The sequence below is a fragment of the Octopus sinensis genome, linkage group LG1 (genome assembly GCF_006345805.1).
Source record: "Octopus sinensis linkage group LG1, ASM634580v1, whole genome shotgun sequence".
Classification (NCBI taxonomy): Eukaryota; Metazoa; Mollusca; class Cephalopoda; order Octopoda; family Octopodidae; genus Octopus; species Octopus sinensis.
Window position 1 is genome coordinate 36,557,874 of NC_042997.1, and position 9,441 is coordinate 36,567,314.

At 36.0% G+C, this 9,441-nt stretch overlaps 1 long non-coding RNA gene across 1 annotated transcript; it reads left to right on the forward strand.

The window, feature by feature from the left end:
- The first annotated feature begins 2,291 nt into the window (after nucleotides 1–2,291).
- Nucleotides 2,292–8,966, forward strand: LOC118766209. Its single transcript, XR_005002118.1, has 3 exons — nucleotides 2,292–2,304; nucleotides 2,464–2,465; nucleotides 8,740–8,966. It is a non-coding gene; the product is annotated as an uncharacterized LOC118766209 (long non-coding RNA).
- Nucleotides 8,967–9,441: the final 475 nt, after the last annotated feature.

Here is a 9,441-nt window from a genome sequence, read left to right on the forward strand (position 1 = left end):
GTGAACAGCTGAAACTGTAGTACATCTCCAGTATTATAAGCTGTGCAAAAGCAATAATAATGATAATAATAATCATAATAATAATTTGTCACAATTCCTATTTGTTGTTTACAAACTGCCATTAACTAGCATTTTAAGATGCGTGTGCAGTACATGCTAGGCAGGGTGAAGGTAAATAACCTGTGGTTTATGAATGACCTGAAGCTATTTGCTAAGTTTCAGTAAGAAATTGAGATTTTGAGGGCAAATGTGCAGATGATTATCAAATATATTGGCATGGAATTTTGGAATGAGAAATGCGGTATAATGATTCTCAAAATGGGGAAAATTAGTAAAAGCCATGGAATCAAGCTGGAAAGTAACGTAAATATAAAGGAAGTCGGAGAAGAAGGATATAAGTACCTGGCTATCATTGAAAGTGATAAGATGAATGTAGACAAAATGAAAGAAATATACAGGAAAAGTAGTTGAGGAGAACCCGGCTTGTGCTCTAATCGAAGCTAAATGATCGCTATAACATTAGAGCAATCAACACGTGGGTGGTTGCTTTGATGAGATATGGGGCAGGAATAGTGTCTTTGAAGAAGAAAGAATTACAAGATATAGACGGAGAAGACGTAAATTAATGACATTAAACAAGGAACTACACCCCAAGAGTGATAAGTCAAGATTGTATGTAAAGCGGAAAGACGGAAGGCGGGGATTGGTGTGTTGTGAAGGATACGTATGAGAAAAGGAGAACATCCTAGCTTGATATATCAAGTAAAGAATAAATGATTGAAGCAATGAAAATGCGGGGAACCTTAAAAGTGAACGAAACCCTAGATTTAAGAAAGACGAGAGAGAGAGGACAGATGAAGAAAATTTAGCAGGACAAGAAAATGCACAGTCAGTTCTTGAAGAATAAAGATAATGGCCGCTAGAAAGGAGGTTTTAAAGGGTCCACAGGCATTAGTGAGCAACGCCCAAGAACAAGCTCTCAGAACTAAATGGTCCAAATTTGACAATGATAAAAACACTGGCTTGCCACAGTGTACGATGTGCTCTAAGAAGCGAGAAAGTATAAGCCACATGTTTAGTGAATGCTGTAAGCTCTCACAACGTGAATATAAAAGGATACGCGACAATGTGGCCAGGTATTTCCACTGGTTGTTGTGTGATAAAGCAAACATCAGGAGAGCCGAACAATGGTATGAACACAAACCAGAGGGAGTAATGGAAAACGAACATTACAAATTACTCTGCGATTTTAACATACAGGGCGACCAAATCATAGAGGCGAAACTGCCAGATATCGTGATCTTGCATAAAGATGAAAAGATGCAAAGATAAAAGATGCTGCAATACCAGGCTATTCGAAGGTGAAATGTAAGGAAACAAAAGAGTGAGAAATACCAGCTGCTGCTGGACGATATAGGAAAGTTATGGGGCATGAGGAACATCGGTGGATTGAGATAAAGGAACATGTGGGACACTTGAAGGAAGCGGCCTTTTAACGAAAATAATAACAAAAACGAAATTTTACTGCCATACAAATTACAGCTTCTCCAATACACAACGTCTCAGTGAAGCATGTGCCAGAATCACATGCGAAATAAACATCGGAACGTTTGTAAAATATAAAAGATAATTGGAACAAAACAGTAAGTGCGTAAATTGACTAATTACGCATACACTCCAATGTCTATTCAATTATATATACATTTCAATACCCATAGGGCTGCAAATACATCTCAATATTTACACAGCTACGTAAAATTTACAGGACATCACACACACACACGTATGAAAGCATATATCACAAAGGAAGCAAAAAATAACAAAGCAATTTTATTTTTATTTTCAAACTAACACAAAGTGAACAATTGATAAGTTTAAAAACACCAACAACAAACTATGATACATCTGACAACAAAAACAAAATACTGATGAATACAGATCTCTTAGCCTTAAGAAGCTACGCTATGTGCAATGCAAGAGTTACAACCATTCTAAAAGCGGGATATTATTGCAAAAAATCAGGATTAACACCATCGACTGCCTAGCTATATCTGTTATGACGTACAGCTTTATCATCATAAAATTGTCCATCAGTGAAATCAGTAAAATCGCTGCGAAAATACGCATGCTCTTCCCAATATACCGTATACATCACCCAAAGTCAAAAGAAGATAGACCGTACTTCTAACGAAAGGATACAGAACATGGACTAAAACAGCTGCAAGTGTCGCTAAAAGCAGCAACTATAGGGGTAGATGCCCATCTTAAGTATGCCAATGACTGGAAAGTTAATCTTGTCTGCAAGTATGAAAGTCGCAGAAATATATTCAATTTCAAAAGAGGCAAAGAAGTGTGTAAATGAATTGAGGGTCAACAGATTTCAGGTACACTCAGAAGCAAGTGATAAAGGAACTACTATATCAAAGCAGGTAAAAACACAAACCAAATTAAATGGAGTCCCAGTGGTACGAAGCACATGTAGCAGTAAGTTATTATATATCAATTACTCTACAAAGGCCAGTGATCTGCATGCTGATACAAAGATGACCCATCAATGGTTGACAGCATCTTGAATTAAGTCAGCAATAGGGAGCTTCGTTGTAGAAGCTAACGATCAATATCCGCCAACCCGAGACTTCCAAGCAAACACTCTGAAAATTGGTGCAGGCAGTCATTGCCGTTTTGGCGATACAACCAGGGAAACAAGTTTCCTCTTGATCTCTGCTAGCCTCACATGAATACATTAGTCACTTGGCCACTATGTACATTGGCCTCTATGCATTAAAGCTGCATTCCCGTATGGGAAGAGCTGTTGGAAATATAACCTAATCAAAATAGTAGATAGAAATTTATGTCTTGATGCCAACTCACAACCTTAACTATGGAGGTCAATTATTACATACCTTGATGTTACCAATAAAGCAGATATCTGAATCAATGCAACCCTTGCAGTTACACTGGCATCAATAAGAGACATGTTAGGTCTGTCGGTGACGGTACATAGGGCACGCACAACAATTCGGATTACAGTGTAGAAACGATCCATAATCGTATTTCTCTCGGCAAATCCTGGTATTTCCCAACTTTCTCCTGTTCTTTGACCGCTACATTAATGTTCGTAAATATAGCCTTCTCTTTGATGATGATGCTCTCTTCTGTTTTTTCCTTGTCCAGTACCATAATAACTGGTCATGAAGTTAGTGATCAGTCGGCACATTAAAATATCATAATACCTTATACAGGCCGTTCTCTGTTACACTCCCTGCTTGATGTCCGTAGCATCCTCTTCCTACTTCAAATTCCTCAATGCGGAATATGTTCCAGAAACGTGCATCAGCCACGGAGTCGTGCCTGTGTCTATATTCCTTCTGTTCCAAATGATACCACAAGATCTTATTGTGGGCATAATAGATTCCTCTTTCACATTACAAGCTTCACTTTTGCAATTTTCGCTAACTTGCCTAGTTTGGTCTTAATGATATTCGTCCGCAATGTCTGTCGTTGAAAAGGGATTATGAGTCCTGTTTCTTTTTTAAGCTCTCCATTCGACAGCCATAATCAGGACTCCTTTACTGCGATGACCTATGTTTGGCTGAGAAGCTGACCGTGAAGGTCATTTCTTCCAGAGGTTTCTTTCTCGCACCAGTTTTATTCTTATCTGGTCCTCGTTGCCGTCTCTACTGCTTCTTTCTCTCTCCTCTCCACCAGAAATCAGTCTTTCTGAGTTGCTTCTCACACTCTTTTATGTTACACACTGTGAAGCATTCTAATATACCAAAGATAATCATTTTTATCAGGACAGTTGGAGATTTAGAAATTCATTTATTATTAATATATTTACGATGAATGTAATTAATGAAGAGAAGGACAGCATGAACGAGAATGTCTAATATAATTTCCAGAACATAAATTGCTATGAACTAGAATAATGTTATATATGTTGATGGAAGTTATACGTCATTCCCTTCTGAGAAAAAATTTGTGCATAATTCCAGTCCCGCCAATTGAAAATCGGATTATAAATATATCCATTTACTCTCACAATACTGTTAACTCCAGAGCTAAGTTGGTTAAATTGCACAGATTTTCAGCAAGGACATGAACAAGACTAAATTCGTTTTGAATTGTTGCAGCATGTCGTCAAAATTAGAGTGGCATGTCGCTTACTTAAGCTCCGTAATACTATGTTAAATGTACTATATATATGTGTGTGTGTATTTGTGTGTGTGTGTGTGTGTTTGTGTGTGTGTGTGTGTGTGCTTTCAGTACGAATGCTGTTTTTTTATTACAGGCCCGTGATTTACAATCCTGTAAATAATAATAATAATGGTATTTTTATATAAGCTTAAAGCTCATGGTGATCACATTGCAATGACTAAGGAAAATAGTCTAATAAAGGGGCATATAAGGCCCCCTACAGAAAAAGAAGGCTTTCCTCTCCGCGTGGGTTCGTCTCCAACGAAGATAGGAAAGCGTTCTTCTTCTGTCAAGGGCTTCTTATATGACCCTTTATTAGACTATAGGCGCGTGGCTCAGTGGTTAGAGCGTCGAGCTTACGATCGTGAGGTTGTGAGCTCGAATCCCGGACCAGGCTGCGTGTTGTGTTCTTGAGCAGGACACTTTATTTCACGTTGCTCCAGTTCACTCAGGTGTAGAAATGAGTTGCGACGTCACAGGTGCCAAACTGTATCGGCCCTTGCCTTTCCCTTGGACAACATCGGTGACGTGGAGAAGGGAGGCCGGTATGCATGGGCGACTGCTCTTCTTCCATAAAACAAACTTGCCCAGACTTGTGCCTCAGAGGGTAACTATCTAGATGCAAACCCATGGTCAGTGTCTGACCGCCGAAGGGGTCTTAATATATATATATGCGTCGTAAGAATTGATACCTAGGTGTGGTCTTTTTATTACAGCCTCGGGCCGACCAAGTGCATGTCAGTGGATTTGATCGACAGAAGCTGAAAGAAGCCCATCGCGCACATATATATGTGTGTATGTGTGTTTGCTTATTTGTAAGTGCCTGTGTGTGTATGCGTCTGTATACATACATACATACCAACATACATACATATATACATACACACACATATATATATATATATATATATGCATGAGGTTAGTGTTAGTGCCAGTTTACGCCCCTGTGTAGATATATATATAATTTCAAATAAGACGACAGGGAAAAATATGTTGATATGAAGACAAAAATATAATTAAATGCTCATGTTTCCTTATGGGATTACTTTCCGCGTACGCCGGGCATTTTGTGTGGCATTTGAACATCAATGAAAGTGGTGTACCGATCAGTTAGATCGTTAACATAAGCCAAACTAATGCTAAATTAATGAAAAATTCACTGGCATATTCTAAATATAAAGTCTGCGCTTTAACTTTTGATTTGTCTGTTATGTCGGGAAAAAAATTTGCTGCTTTCTTTTTTATATACGATTAAAGATTTTTCTTTCAAAGATAGAGAACAAACATCGCAAACATACTGTTTCTCCAACATTATATAAGATATAGAGTACACTCACATATGATGCACGTATAGCGACACACAAAGGTAGTTATGTAGCTTTTCATGTGCGTTCATGTATGTGTGTTTATGTGTATGTATATATACATATATGTGATTGTACGTAAATATTCATATAACTGTATGATGTATGTGTATCTCTCTCTTTGTTTCTCTCTCTCTCTTCATATATATATATATTATATATATATATATATATATTTCAAGAGAGAGAGAAGATGAGTGACCAAAAGTGTGTGAGTCACATATGCATATTATATACGTATGCATGCATATATATATATATATATTATATATATATATATATATATATATATAATATATATATATATATATATTATATATATAAATATATTTGCATATGTATATATATATATATATATATATAAATATATTTCCATATGTATATATATATATATATATATATATATATATATACATACATACATACATGCATATCTGTGTCTATGGTTGTGTGTGGATGGGCTTGTGTGTATGTGGTGTCTGTGTGTATAATTTCATTGTTTCATACTTACCAGCTGTGCACAGGTGCGTAGATAATAAAAGATTATTGATGCAAAATGATAATTACTGCTAATCTAATATATCTCTGAAACACTGCTACATAGATTTTACAAGTATTTTGTTTTCCTTTTAGATATGATGTGAGATACGAAAATATTTTTTTTTGATTTCTCAGCGACGACGTGAACATGAATAACGTGAAATTTCATTTTCTTTGTTGCCATCAAGCAGGAAATGATATTATATGATGCTAGCTTTCTAACACTTAGTTAATAAATATATTCTTCAAAATAGTAAATTTATGCTCGGAGATATTTTTTTGTTCCTGTCAAAACGATATAATTCAATATAGGTACTGAAGAAAATGGAACCCATATAAATTCGATAAATTTAAATACCAACTTGAGATTGGTAACAGAAGCAACTTCAAAGTGTCACAATGTTTGCATATTTGAAGTTGCTATGTAATTGGGTTGTGAGTATGCGGACCGCTATCTACATTCTAATTATGCTCAATATTGATAAAAAAAACTCATTAAACAGTAGCTCACTTTTCCATGGTTGGCAAGCATGCATTACTCGTCACAGAAATAGGTAATTGATGTACATATCATCGACAATCTTTTAGTTATGAGTGTTAGATTTATGCTTCACCAGTCATCTGTTTAATTTTAGTAGTGAGTTAGTTACGTTATGTGTATATTGATATACACATAAAACATATAGCACTGTCCACAGTTATACAAATAATTTTTATCATTATTTATCAATTTTTAAGAGACGTGTTTAGATTAGATATATGCTGTACACAAATATTCCTATAACTACCTTTCTATTTATGTTGTGTTGTAGAGTGCATTGCAAGTGCTTCTTTTGTAAGAGAAACGGGTGAATCGCGTACAAGTTTGATGAATATAAAAAGGTGCAATCGTTGCGTTTATAGCTGGCAATATTACATTTGAACTCTAAATCACACGAGTGATCAATAGCGTGTTCGTGAGTTGACATGCATGTGGTGTGTTGCCAATATGGAGGTTTTTAATTTTGTCGTTTTATAATCATATTGTCAGTGCTAAATTACATTTACCTGTGTTGTCACGAGTTTTATAATGCATAATGTGATCTATAGTTAATATTCATTTGATTTATATAATGCACTATACGTGTGGTTTGTGTATTAGTAATAAGCCAAGTCTCTGATGTTTTTGTTGCGTGTTTTTTCGGGCCGTTTTGTTGGATTGCTTTCTTAGTACCGGCATTGATGATTAATAATTGTTGACTTCTATGAATTACCTTATACTGTCATTCATTTCTGGTAATGATTCAGTACGCTTATCTATGTAAGGATTTTACTAAAGATAGTTTTGTTTATGTGTGATTGCGTGTGTGTCCGTGTGAGTGAGTGAATGGGTGAGTCTGTGTGTGAGCACGCGTGTGTTTGTGTATTCGCCGCCTCCATGAAGGATTATACAGCTATGTGTGACTTTGATCTAAGTAGAACGAACACATCCCTTCTTTTATAGCATAAGCAAGTTCTTTTACGTACATGGAGACAGCAAAAGCCTATGCTGATATTAAATGTCAGTAGTACATTAAGATTCGCCTCTACAAACAAAACAGTAGATGAAGTAATCTATAAAACAAAATAAACAACACTGCTCAGCCTCGAATTTATTTTCGGCACCAGAAAACGATAGACAAATATAAGGTAATAAAAGGTCCAACATATATTTCAAAATTACATGATCAACCCATAAGTATTATTACACGAATAAAACATATAGTAACTATAGAATAGATAAGGATATTGTGAAGCTTCATGAAGCAGAACGCATTATGTATAAAACCAAACAATGAACTAGCTTTATTAATAATCTCACAAGCATTGAATTTTAATACAAATCATAATGATCTAAATTCGCAAACATACAATCGATGAACAATAGGATTTGTAAAATCCATTTGCGTATATGAGAGTTCTAAACAGCATGCCACCAGATGTTATCTTGCACATAGAGTTAAAAAAAAAGCCTCTCTTCGGATCACTATGTATTTACAAGGTGCAATAAAATATACACTACATATACTACGGGAAACAAACTCAGAAAAAACATTAGAATCCAATGATGATTCCCTCACAAAATGGATAACTATAATTAATATCGGAGGAAATACTCCTAATGCTGTGCAATGCTGAATGGAACACATGCAATATATACTAGCCATAAAGAAATATAAACATACATTGGCCGGTGTTTAAATCTATATGTCAATATTTAAGTTTTAGCGCATGTGAGTTGTAGTGGTTTTGCTACATATTAGGTCGACAAGTATGAAATTTGTAGAACAGTAAAGAAGGTTTCAAATGCTTTATAAATACATACAATAGTTTTATTCATCAAAGTACGTACCCATATTGACAATACAGTTTTTCTATTTCAGCGGTAGCTTCTCTAGCCCGGAACTGTAAAAACCTGGCAGTCTAGAGACAATAATATCTGGGAAGGTCTGTTTTACAGCATCGTTTGAATTTAATTTTTTTTCCTACCAAAAAGTTATCCATATTCTGGAAAAGGTGGTAGTCAGTGGGGGGGGGGGACAAGATCAGGTGAGTATGGTGGATGAGGGAGAACTTCAAACTCGAACTCCTGTAGTTTCGCCAACGTAATTTTGGCGAGTGTGGCCAGGCGTTGTCTTGCAATGAAATTGGAGTGGATCTGTTGACTAATCTAGGCTGTTCTTTTTGTAAGTTTCTGCATCATTTGGTCCAGTTGGCTGTAGTACACTTTGGCTGTGATTGATGAGCCAGGTTTAGTGAAATCATAATGGATCACACTTGCCCCTGACCACCAAACACACACCATCAGCTTCTTTTGATGTATTTTGCCTTTGGACTCTGCTTTGGTGGCTCGTCTTTGCCCGATCATTGTGCTGAACGTTTACGTTTGTTGTACTGGATCCATTTTCATCACATGTTACAATTCGATTAAAAAATGATTCCTTTTTGTGACGAGAAAGTAGCATAAGGCAGACTTCCAAACGTTGCTGTTTCTGATTTTTTGTAGATGAGTCAATATTTTTTGCTTGCAAACAACAAACAACAACGATAAATTACGGGCACTTTGAGATTGATCAGACTAGACGGCGGCTCTCTGTTCGTCTTTGTTTCTGGTCGACCGAATTGCTCATTTGTGAGGTCAAAGTTACCAGAAAGAAATTTTACGAACCAATTTGATACTCTCTGATGTACTAGAATGAAATACCCCACCTTAATATTCTGAGCTATCCATTAACATTCTGAGCGGTATTTCCAAGAAAGAACTCGTATTTCAAACCGGTACGAATTTTCGATTTATCCATCTCTAAACATAAATAGAAAA